Source organism: Myxine glutinosa, chromosome 8 (assembly GCF_964187855.1).
Source record: "Myxine glutinosa chromosome 8, kmMyxGlut1.1, whole genome shotgun sequence".
Classification (NCBI taxonomy): domain Eukaryota; kingdom Metazoa; phylum Chordata; class Myxini; order Myxiniformes; family Myxinidae; genus Myxine; species Myxine glutinosa.
Window position 1 is genome coordinate 60,615,510 of NC_136268.1, and position 12,881 is coordinate 60,628,390.

Below are 12,881 nucleotides of genomic sequence, written 5' to 3' on the forward strand. Positions count from 1 at the left end.
CCTGCACCCATTGCCAGGGGGCGTTTCGGCCGGGTCATCCGGCTTCCCCGCAAACTCACCCTTCAGGTGCGCGGGAATTCTGGGGGGGCGCCTGTGGCGGGCACAAGGGGCAATAATTCCACGCACCAGTGGGTGGCGCGAGCGTCCAGGCGGGGAACGAGAGCACATGCCCCGCCTTTCGACTGATCGGCCACGCCCAGGGATTAGGCGTGGCCTCGGCACATATATGCGGGCTCTACGCTCGAGCCCGCCCAGTGCTGAAGTACGACCTTTGAATAAAGACTCTTTGTACCTATGCGTTGTGGCCTTCCTCTCTGGCAATCGAGTTGAGTGTGTGCAGCACCACACTACAACTGTCCTCACACACATATATTAATTATACGAACACATGTATTAATATATGACTGTCCTCATATACATATATTAATATATGACTGTCCTCATATACATATATTAATTATACAAACACATGTATTAATATATGACTGTCCTCATGGCTATTATTGTCGATATTTCTTCTGATCTGAGGTTTTAAAAAACCCTTTTAAAGCATTATACGTATCAAGGGATACATATTATGAAACGGGGAAACCTCATACACACTTTGGCGGTTTTAAAATTTAATAAAATGACTTTATTAAAAAATAATAATAATAATAAATAAGGAATATTGAAGCAAACGCTGCAAAAGATACACCGCCCGAACGAACAACCACGACTTTTAACTACATTTACAACAAAAGTTGAAAATATTTTCACATCACAATGTTAACAAGAACATTGGCATCGGAGAACTTATAACCATATGTCTCGATACGCGATATTTACGATGTCGATGTGTACGTAATATTGGCTCAAAAAATGCATTGAATCAGGCAATGGAGTTCACTGCTCGGTTTGTAAAATTCAAAATATGCAAAAATGGTTTCCCGAAGCCATAGAAAATTAAAATTCCGTTTCTTGGTTAATTTGGGGTTGTTTTTTTCGCTTTTGTCCTACGTCCTTTCGTTTAGCCGCATATGGCGTTTGAAAATGCACAAACCGCATGCTTTGTTTAACTCTCATTGCGTCAATTTACATGTAATGGCAATAAAAAAAAATACATTTCCGTACTCACATCAATGTCCTTTACAAAATGATGTTTCATTTGAAAAAGTTTTTTAAAAGTTTTTTCGTGTAAAACAGGTTCATCCATTCCATGCACATGTGGACATCACAGGTCAATTCTGAATACATTTTCGGATTCAGCGTTGAATTTCATACGAGGAAATGTATTTGCAAGTCTGTGCGACTCAAAATAACAATTTGACACACGAAAACCATGTCACATCCACACACCTGAAAATAGTCATTTTTGACAATGTTGCAACGCCTATATCTCAGGAAATTGTGGTGGAAAAAAGATATAATTTGACAGGTACACTACACTAATAGTGTAGTATAACATATATGAAAGGTTTGTCGATATATCTTTCGCATGTGAAATTACACAGCCTCACTCATGGTCAATTTCACATGATTCAGGAAGGTGAAAATCGGGTTGTTGCCGCCATTTTCTAGGCCGGTGTAGATCACAGGTCAATTTCCCTTACATTTTCGGATTCATTGTTCAATTCTCTACAGGTGAGTGATTTTTTTATGTATGTGTGACTTCAAATAACATTTTTACACATGAAAAACGTTCGTTTAATAACTTCTGATACAACATGTAAAAGTGGTCCAAAACGTCCAAGTGAAACTCGCTCAATTCAACTCGCACAAGCTAATGTGACCACTCATTCTTCTGGGAAATACCCCGTGCACATGCTGGTCACACTTAGAAATCATGTAAGTCTTTCTAAGTTCATCAAATACTGACATCGCGATCGACAGAATCTGAGGTAAATATCGATGTTTCTACTGAGGTAAAACAAAAAAAATCCGTTTTAAAGCATTATACGTATCAAACCATACATTTTAAGAAACGGGGAAACCTCATACACACTTTGGTAGTTTTAAAATTACATAATATGTCGTCATCAGAAAAAAATGAACATTAAAGCAGACGCTGTAAAATATACACCGCCCGAACGTATAACTACGAGTTTAAACGACATTTAGAACAAAAGTTAAAACTATTTTCACATCACAATGTTACCAAGAACATTGTCAACATAGCACTTCAAATGGATTTTTAATCGACAAAACCGAGTTGTTCGTGTGCAAGTGCCGTAAATTGGCAAAAAGTGACGTAAAGTGGAACAAACAACAACAGGCATTTTAAGGTCATTTTCCCTGCAAGAGCAGGGGTTAGCCTTGCGGTCCCCATGACTAAAGCCGTAAAGTGCTAAAACAATAAATACTCACAAGTGCCACAATGTGCCGCATATGGTCATAAAGTGCCGTAAAAGAGCATAAAGTGCCCTAAATGGACATAAATGCCATAAAGTGTCGTAAAATGCCATAAAGTGTCGTAAAATGCAACAAGCTTTACGCCTCGGTCCCCCGTCGGTGAAGTGATGCGAGTTGACAAAGTCGAAGACGCAAGACGAAGAAAAATGGCGACACGCAGACACACATCTCTCTTTAATATAGAGTTGATCCCTGTTAGTCTTATACAGTGCATCTCTCTTCTATGAGGCTTCGCTGCGCCCTCCCGGACTGAAACCAAGCCCTGCATAATAATTTAAGAAGGGCGATGTTTACAGAAAATGAGTTTCAAAAATGTATTGGTGTACACAGAAAATCTATTGGTGTACACATAAAATGTATTGGTGTACACATAAAATCTATTGGTGTACACATAAAATCTATTGGTGTACACATAAAATGTATTGGTGTACACATAAAATGTATTGGTGTACACATAAAATGTATTGGTGTACACATAAAATGTATTGGTGTACACATAAAATGTATTGGTGTACACATAAAATGTATTGGTGTACACATAAAATGTATTGGTGTACACATAAAATGTATTGGTGTACACATAAAATGTATTGGTGTACACATAAAATGTATTGGTGTACACATAAAATGTATTGGTGTACACATAAAATGTATTGGTGTACACATAAAATGTATTGGTGTACACATAAAATGTATTGGTGTACACATAAAATGTATTGGTGTACACATAAAATGTATTGGTGTACACATAAAATGTATTGGTGTACACATAAAATGTATTGGTGTACACATAAAATGTATTGGTGTACACATAAAATGTATTGGTGTACACATAAAATGTATTGGTGTACACATAACATGTATTGGTGTACACATAAAATGTATTGGTGTACACGTAAAATATATTGGTGTACACATAAAATGTATTGGTGTACACGTAAAATGTATTGGTGTGCACATAAAATGAATTGGTGTACACATAAAATGTATTGGTGTACACATAAAATGTATTGGTGTACACATAAAATGTATTGGTGTACACATAAAATGTATTGGTGTACACATAAAATGTATTGGTGTACACATAAAATGTATTGGTGTACACATAAAATGTATTGGTGTACACATAAAATGTATTGGTGTACACATAAAATGTATTGGTGTACACATAAAATGTATTGGTGTACACATAAAATCAATCCATATTCTCACAATCATCACAACACACCAGACACGCAGTCTTCCATGTGTGAACTCGTAGACAAATACAATTTTTTTCCACTTTTAATGTTTACGTTTACACGTGGTAACCAAACTCGCTCGCCTGCCAGGTGAAGATCCTGAACGACTCTGCAATCAAACAAACGACGTCTTGGTCTTGCTGATCCCACGTCGTGGGCGTGGCCTCATCCTCCCAGGTGATTGGCTAACTCGCTCGCGAGCCTGACGAAGATCTTGAGCGAGCCATAAAAGGTCACCGATAACATGCAAATTGATGGCGCAGGCAGTGATGTATACACAAAGAATTAAGTTAAGCACCCCCCCGTTTTTTTACAACCTCGCACATTACAAGTTTGTTGTCGTCAAAACAGTGTAATATACCCATGATATTGCTATATTTTCTGGAGAAGTGATATTATGGTCACATAAAAACATAACAATCATGCCGTTTTCAATATTTTATTCTGAATAATTTAAGGTGAAATTTTTTGGGAATTTTAGGCATATTTTCACCTCAATTTAAGTATGGAGCTATAGGTCCATCACGGACAGTGTGGATGACGTTTATGTTTTCTAACGTACAGTCATTGTTCTGAGAAGACCTCTAGCGATCTTTGCGTCAATAACGTGTGTAGGACCCACGTGATCGGATCACTGACTCAACCCTACGTCTCATAGACCCTGTAAGCCGTCGTATGCGTTGCTGTGGCAGGTTGTTCCATTCCCGATGTAATGCACGTTCCAATTCATCCAGATTGGCTATTGGAGGGACCATCTTCGCAATTTGTCGTCCCAACATGTCCCAAACGTGCTCGAGGGGGTTCAGGTCAGGACTGTACGCAGGCCAGGGGATGGTTGTCACAGCACCTTGCTCCATCCGATCACGTGGGTCCTACACACGTTATTGACGCAAAGATCGCTAGAGGTCTTCTCAGAACAATGACTGTACGTTAGAAAACATAAACGTCATCCACACTGTCCGTGATGGACCTATAGCTCCATACTTAAATTGAGGTGAAAATATGCCTAAAATTCCAAAAAATTTCACCTTAAATTATTCAGAATAAAATATTGAAAACGGCATGATTGTTATGTTTTATGTGACCATAATATCACTTCTCCAGAAAATATAGCAATATCATGGGTATATTACACTGTTTTGACGACAACAAACTTGTAATGTGCGAGGTTGTAAAAAAACGGGGGGGTGCTTAACTTAATTCTTTGTGTATATATATGGGGCTGGGGTCCAGTGCCTTCTTCCTTGCAAACTTGAAAATTGTCACGTGATCGCTCTGAGCTGTGGCAGAGGCTGTAATGTTCAGAACCCAATCGGAAATGCGCCAAGTTATGGCTAACAATATGGATCTAAACAACAACAACAACAGGCGTTTTAAGGCCATTTTCCCTGCTAGAGCGGGGGTTAGCCTTGCGGTCCCCATGACAATCTTCTCCATTTTGCCCTATTTTCTGCATCTCCCCTTGTTTAACCCCCTTGCCCGCATTTCTTCTTCCACCATCTTTAGCCAAGTCTTTCTCGGTCTTCCCCGTCCTCGACTTCCTTCTACATTCATTTCCATCACTCTTCTAAACCAGTCACTTTCATCCTTCCTCAACACATGACCAAACCATCTCAACCTGTTCCTCTTCACAGCATCAATCACAGGCTCTATTCCCATCATCTTTCGCAATTCATCATTTGTCTTCCTCTCTCTCAACGATACTCCGCACATCCACCGAACCATTCGCATTTCCACCCTTTCCAACCTTCGTTGCTGCTCTACGTTCATTAATCATGTCTCGCTCCCATAAATCATAACACTTCTCACACATGCAGCATACACCTTTCCCTTCAGTTTCAACGACACTCCCCTCCTCATCAGCACGCCACTCAGTTCCCGAAACTTCTTCCATGCACATCTCACTCTAGCAATCGTTGCCGAGTCTGATCCACCTTCTCCATTCAGCATGTCTCCGAGGTAGCAAAATGTTTTCACACCTTCCAGCTTCATGCCGTCTCCAAGATCCAACTCAACATTTCTTCCGTCTGCGGCTCCCTCTGTGCACACCTTACATTTGAATGTAGCTGCCACGTTGGTTAATGACCCTCTCAGACCACTACATTTTTGATGAACACACTCAGCGCACATTGCACATTGAATGGAGTTCACTCCGACACCCTTCCTGCACACAGCACACGGCCACTTCCCAGTTCTTTCCACCTCACCACATGCTTTACCACTTGCCATCACCTTCGTTTTTCCTCTTTTCACCTTCAGGAATTCAACAATATGGATCTAGAGATGAAAGAAAAAAAAACTAGGCCTCAGACAAACCTCCCTCTCCCGCCCCCCCCAAACCCCCCCCACACACACAGGAGCCTCGACCCCCGCACATTCGCAGGGTGCAAACGGGCAGGGTATCAGGCAACTTGAACTTGGCAGCCCGGCCTGGCTCGTACGTCCAAACTTCATTCTTCACACGCTGGTGACCAGGCTGCTGCTGATAATGCCCACATCTATCTATAATTCCAGTAATCTCTGTGTGTCTGTGTGTTTGTTTGTCTGTGACCGCTGTTTCTCGACAACCACGGGTCCGATATACTTGAAACTTGCCAGGTATATTGCTGGGGACCCGAGGATGTGCCTTTTCAAGGTTTCATATTAATCGGAGAAGTAGTTACCGAGCTATGTCCAAAAAACGATTCAACCAATCAGAGAGCAGCGAGCTATCACGTGTGCCGAACGTGGCGAACAGACTCCACCTCGGACGGCACATTTGAGAGCGTATTCATTTATTTCACGTTGGCAAACTATGTTGCCGCTATGTTGGCGTTAAACTATGTTTTAAAACTAATTAAAACTAATTTGCGATTCATCGTAACTGCGATATGCGACCTTCCGGACAGTCAAATGAGGACGTCACTTCCGGACTTACGGATAGTCATAGTGACGACGTACTGATGCTGAACGTGGCGAGCAGACGCTGTAAGGTACGATCGATTGTAGTACACGTTTATAATAACTCTGCCGATACAGGCCCGATTAACTGCAGCGCCATCCGAGCTGCGGCGTCGGGACGATACATTCATTGTACGGTCACATCACGCACTTACGGGCACGCCCATGGGCCCATGGGCATGCCCATGCATGCATGGGCGAAGACATTTTTTTCTTTTCTTTTTGGCAAGGAACGGGCACCCACGTACGGGCACGTCCTAGTCTATCTATAATTCCAGTAATCTCTGTGTGTGTGTCTGTGTGTTTGTTTGTCTGTGACCGCTGTTTCTCGACAACCACGGGTCCGATATACTTGAAACTTGCCAGGTATATTGCTGGGGACCTGAGGATGTGCCTTTTCAAGGTTTCATATTAATCGGAGAAGTAGTTACCGAGCTATGGCGATTTATTTACCAACCGTTCGCTTTGGCTTTGCGAATGGACCAAACCATTTCATGTAAATAGAGGGGCGGGGGGGTTCTACCGTACTCGCAAGCCGTTCGCTTTGGCTTTGCGAATGGACCAAACCATTTCATGTAAATAGAGGGGGGGGGGGGGTTCTGTGGTCGTTACTGCCACGTGGTTTCAAAGTTTTTTTTTGTTGTTGTTGTTGTTTGCACGCATGTTTTTTTGCACCCACGTACGGGCACGCCCTAGTAATCCCAATGCAGCCTGCGTGGGAGTATAGCCACTGATCTACAGTAGAGCAGGCAGCGTGGAGTCTGGCGGCGAGGATGGAACATCACGTGATCGCTCTGAGCGAATCAGCGAGCTGCTCTGGCACAGGCTGAGATCAGTGTATAATGTTCCTCGCTGAAATGCGCGAAGTTAAATATGAATAAAAAAATATGGATCTCGTCATCGGAGGTCATTTTTTGGTAGGCCATGTCCTTCTCAGGCCCAATGGCCTTGTCTATGCCAAAAATCAAGGACGTGAGCCTCTCCGTTTAGGAGTCTATAGGTAACATACTCACACACACACACACACACACAAACTGTTTTATTTATATAGATAGATTACACACATAAATGACAACTATTATTATTAATCTTGTTGGTAAATCTGCTTCAGGAAAAAAACTTTCATCAATCTAAGCTCTTGAATAGTAAAAATGAAATGATTTTTAAAATTTTTTTAAAACTATGTTTCGTCTTGTATCTACAACAACCAGAGCAATGTGACCAGAAGTAGAAGGTGAAGATTATTACTACATTTCAATGGAGGAACATTTGTGATTGAGGAACAAAGGTCAAATATTTGAGGAGGTCTCTCTTGGCACAACAAAATATTCACATTGTGAGTTCAAGAAACTACAAGCGTTACACCTCGGTCCCCGTCGTTGAAGTCACGCGAGTTGAGAAAGTGGAAGACGCAAGGCGGCCATCTTGGATTTTGACGTGGCGACCCAATTTTCAATAGCGTTCTTCCTTATGCGTAGATACACACACACACCAGATTAGAAGTTAGTAGTTCGTTTATTTTTCAAGATATTTCTCTCACAAGGTTCAGACATGGATATGGTGGCGGCCATCTTGGATTTTGACGTGGCAACCCAATTTTCAATAGCGTTCTTCCTTATGCGTAGATACACACACACACCAGATTAGAAGTTAGTAGTTCGTTTATTTTTCAAGATATTCCGCTCACAATGTTCAGACGTACATGGCGGCGGCCATCTTGGATTTTGACGCAGCATCTTGGACATTTAAATAATGATAAAGGATATAAGTATGCTTTAACCGTTATTGATTTGAGGAGTAGATTTGCATGTGTTGTTCCTTGGAAAAACACAAGGGGTAATTCTCTTTTGTTAGCTTTCAGTGGAATATTTCGTAAAAGCAAAAGCAAACCAAAGAAGGTATGGACTGATGAGGGAACAGAGTTCTACAACAAAATGTTCATGAAATTTCTTAAGGGGGAGGGTATTAAATTATACAGCACCTTTAATGAAGGGAAGGCAGTTGTTATTGAGCGTTTTAATCGCACTTTGAAAGAGAGACGATATAAAAAATTCACACAACTCGGTTCTCAACAATGGGTATATTCAATTCAGGACATTGTAGATAATTACAATAATACAGTACATTCATCAATAAAATCAAAACCATCGGAAACATTTACAAAATTAGAATACGAAAAGAGGATTCATTTGAGAAAACCCAAGTTCAAAGTTGGTGATATTGTAAGAATATAAAGATGGAAAAGCCATTTTGAGAAAGCTGATACAAAGAGATGGACTAATGAACTTTTCAAAATCGATGATGTAATGGATACAGTTCCTTGGACCTATAAATTATATGATTTAAATGGAGAAGAAATCTTGGGTTCATTTTATTCACAATAATTACAAAAAACAAAGCTGATAAACCAACAAACCACATCCACCTCCATACCACAACACATCCATCCATACTTTCATCCACCCCACCCAGATTAGTTAATTACCGTAATTCCCCACACACAACACATTCATTTAATTAGTAGTAATAAAAAAATTCATAAGCCACGCCCACACAGACCACACCTACTCAAACCACGCCCACACAGACCACACCCGCACAGACCACACCTACTCAAACCATGCCCACACAAACCACATCCATAATCCCCATCATCCCCCACCCCTTTGTGCGCCCCCACCCTTGACCCATCACCCCCCATCATCCCACCTCCACCCCCACCTTCCCCACACACACACGGGAGGGGAGGGGTATGGGTGGAATGAGAGGGGTGATGAGTCATTGGCAGGAGCGCATTTCCACCTTCTTTTTTCCTTTATTCTCTTTTTGTAATTAATAATTAAATAATTGGAGACAAAACAAATATAATTAAAACTATGCGACATTAAAATCTTATTATTTCGCCATTTTTCTTGGGGTAAGAGTAGATATTCAGTTTCCCCCCAGCATGGATTGAAGTCAGCTCCACCAGATCTTTTGAGGTCTTCAATCTCCTTCTGTTTAGCATAGGGGAGAGCATATAATGATTGTAGGGAAGAGATAACGTGGAATGGGTGAGGGAAGAGATTACAGATTAAAGCATTTACCTCCATAAAATTGAGTTTTGCATCGAGATGAAGGTTTAACCCAACACAGGTTGGGAATGTGCTGACACTCCTCAGAACTTCAAGGTTGTGAAATTCGTTCATTTCATCATCAAACATCATGTTGTGTTTTAATGCTGGAAATAAAAGAAACAGTTAGTTAAAGTTAATAACACACACACACACACACACACACACACACACACACACACACACACACACACACACACACACACACACACACACACACACACACACACACACACACACACACACACACACACACACACACACACACACACACACACACACACACACACACACACACACACACACACACACACACAAACAAAGTTTGTGAATAATTAATTATATCTCTTACCTCTCACATAACATCTCATACAAGGTGTTTAATTCGTTGTCAGTCCTTTGTTCTGTTGTCTCCCCAACTTTGGGGAATATTAAAGGGTGAGAGGTCTTTCAAACACCGTGTCATCTCATTATGTAGCCCCCTCCGAACCTCAGTCAGTTCTGTCAGGGTTTCATTCATATTCTCCCATTGTTGGTGATAACCATTGGCTTCATTTTCAACATCAACCATCAACTTTGACATTGAGGAGAGGCTGTTAAAAAAGAAAAAAAACAATAATTGTTAATCATGTAGTTATTTGGTTCTATATAAAACAATGAATAATTAATCGTTGAAACAAAAAAACCACAAAAAAACAAACAAACTTACCTCTTTTGTGATGGAGCTTGAAACTCAACATCTTCAAAGTTGAAAAACATTCTTCGAATGGAGTAATCTCAAGGGAGATTCAGTAAATATGTATGTGTGTGTATCTGTGTGTGTGTGTGTGTGTGTGTGTGTGTGTGTATCTGTGTGTGTGTGTGTGTGTGTGTGTGTGTGTGTGTGTGTGTGTGTGTGTGTGTGTGTGTGTGTGTGTGTGTGTGTGTGTGTATAACTGAGAAATAGTAGAAACTCCACAGTACGAGCAGGGCGCCTCATTTGCATTAAATAAATAATCGGGAAATTAAATCAGACGTGGATGTAGCTTCAGGACAGTCGATCTTTAATTTTCGACAAGCTTTCGACCAACAAAGGTCTTCTTCTTAAGGAGGAGGGGCGAGAGGGGAAGAGAGGGAGGGGGGAGGGGTGGAAGGGGTGGAGAGATGGAGAGAGGAGGGGAGGATGCAGAGAGGAGGGAGTGGCGGGGGAGGGGAGGAGGGAGTGGCGGGGGAGGAGGGAGGGGAGGGGGAGGAGGGAGGGGAGGGGGAAAAAGGAGGGGAGGGGGGAAAAGGAGGGGAGGGGGAAAAAGGAGGGAGGGGGAAAAGGAGGGGAGGGGGAAGAGGTGGGATGGGAGGGGGCAAAAAGAGGAGAGGTGGGAGGAGGGGGGCAAGAGGAGGAGAGGGGAGGGGGAAAGAGGAGGGGATGGGAGGGGGGGAAAGAGGAGGGGATGGGAGGGGGGAAAAAGGAGAGGAGGGAAGAGGACAAGGGGAGGAGAGGGGTGGAAGAGCAGAGGAGGGGAGGGGGGAAGGGGAGGAGAGGAGGGAGGCAGAAGAGGAAGGGGGGAAGTGGCTCACGTTTCAGAGTTGTGTGATGCAGATCAGGAGGAAGAAGAATCCGTTCTACCAACTTCGTACACTTCCGGAATTATTTGATTTATTTGTATTCAAGACTTGAAGACTTCCGCTGAACTTGGGGACGACTAAGAAGACCTTTGTTGGTCGAAAGCTTGTCGAGAATTAAAGATCGACCGTCCTGAAGCTACATCCACGTCTGATTTAATCTCCCGAATATATATATATATATACATATATATATATATGTGTGTGTGTGTGTGTGTGTGTGTGTGTGTGTGTGTGTGTGTGTAAATATGTGTGTGTGTGTGTGTGTGTGTGTGTGTGTGTATGTGTGTGTGTGTGTAAGTACGTATGTGTTTTTGTCTGTATATCTATCTATATATATAAAACACAGTTTGTGTGTGCGTGTGTAATGTTACCGATAGACTCCTAAACGGAGAGGCTCACGTGATTGATATTTGACATAGACATGGCCATTGAGCGTGGGACGAACATGGCCGAACTCAAAATATTTGACGATCCATATTTTTTATTCATATTTACCTCAGCGCATTTCAGCGAAGTACCCGCTAATCTCAGCCGGTGCCAGAGCTCGCTGATTCGCTCAGAGCGATCACGTGATGTTCCATCCCGTCACACGTCACACGTCACACGTTTGCACGTAATTCAGGGCGAAAAGCGATTACGGTTTTTCACCTTTATGCGATCGTGTTTTGTGTCGATTTTGTGCGATATGAATTAAATTTTAATTCATATTTCGTGTTTACGAATTCGAATACGAAGGATTTTCCCCTTTCCCCTTTCGATTTCGAATACGAATCGAATACGAGCTTGAGTCGAGAGGGCGAATGTACGGGTCTCCCCTCCCCCACCCGGCAATGCCGGGTACTTCTGCTAGGATCACGTGATGTTCCAACTTTGCCGCCATAATCTTACAGTTATGCGTTCGCACGTAATTCAGTTTTTCCACATTTCAGCGAGGAACATTTTCATTCACACCACATAGGTTTTTTTTCACTTTCATCTGATATTTGTGATTTATTTCAAACAAACTTGAATTTCCCATCTACATGGCCATGTATTCCTATTAACGTTATGTAAAGTACATAAATTGTGTGGATTACATCATTTCTGGATGTGATCAATTGCCAGTAACCATCTATATCCCTCCCCTCCCCTTCCCTCCTCCCCTCCCTCCCCCTCCCTTTCCCCCCTCCCCCTACCCTTCCCCCTCCACCCTACCCTCTATCCTTTCCCCTCCCCTCCCCCTCCCTTTCCCCCATGCCCCTCCCTTTCCCCCTACCCCTTCCTTTCTGCCCTACCCCTTCCCCATCCCCCCTCCCTTTCCCCCCTACCCCTTCCTTTCTGTCCTCCCCCTCCCCCCTCCCCCCCCGTTCCCCTCCCCTCTCCCCTCCCCTCCGTTCCCCTCCCCTCCCCCCATCCCCCCTCCCCCCTCCCCCTACCCTTCCCCCTCCCTTCTCCATCCAACCTACCCTCTCCCCTTCCCCCCTCCCCTCCTCTCCCCCTCCTTGCCCCCATGCCCCTCCCTTCACCCCTACCCCTTCCTTTCTGCCCTACCCCTTCCCCCTCCCTTGCCCCCATGGCCCTCCCTTCACCCCTACCCCTTCCTTTCTGCCCTACC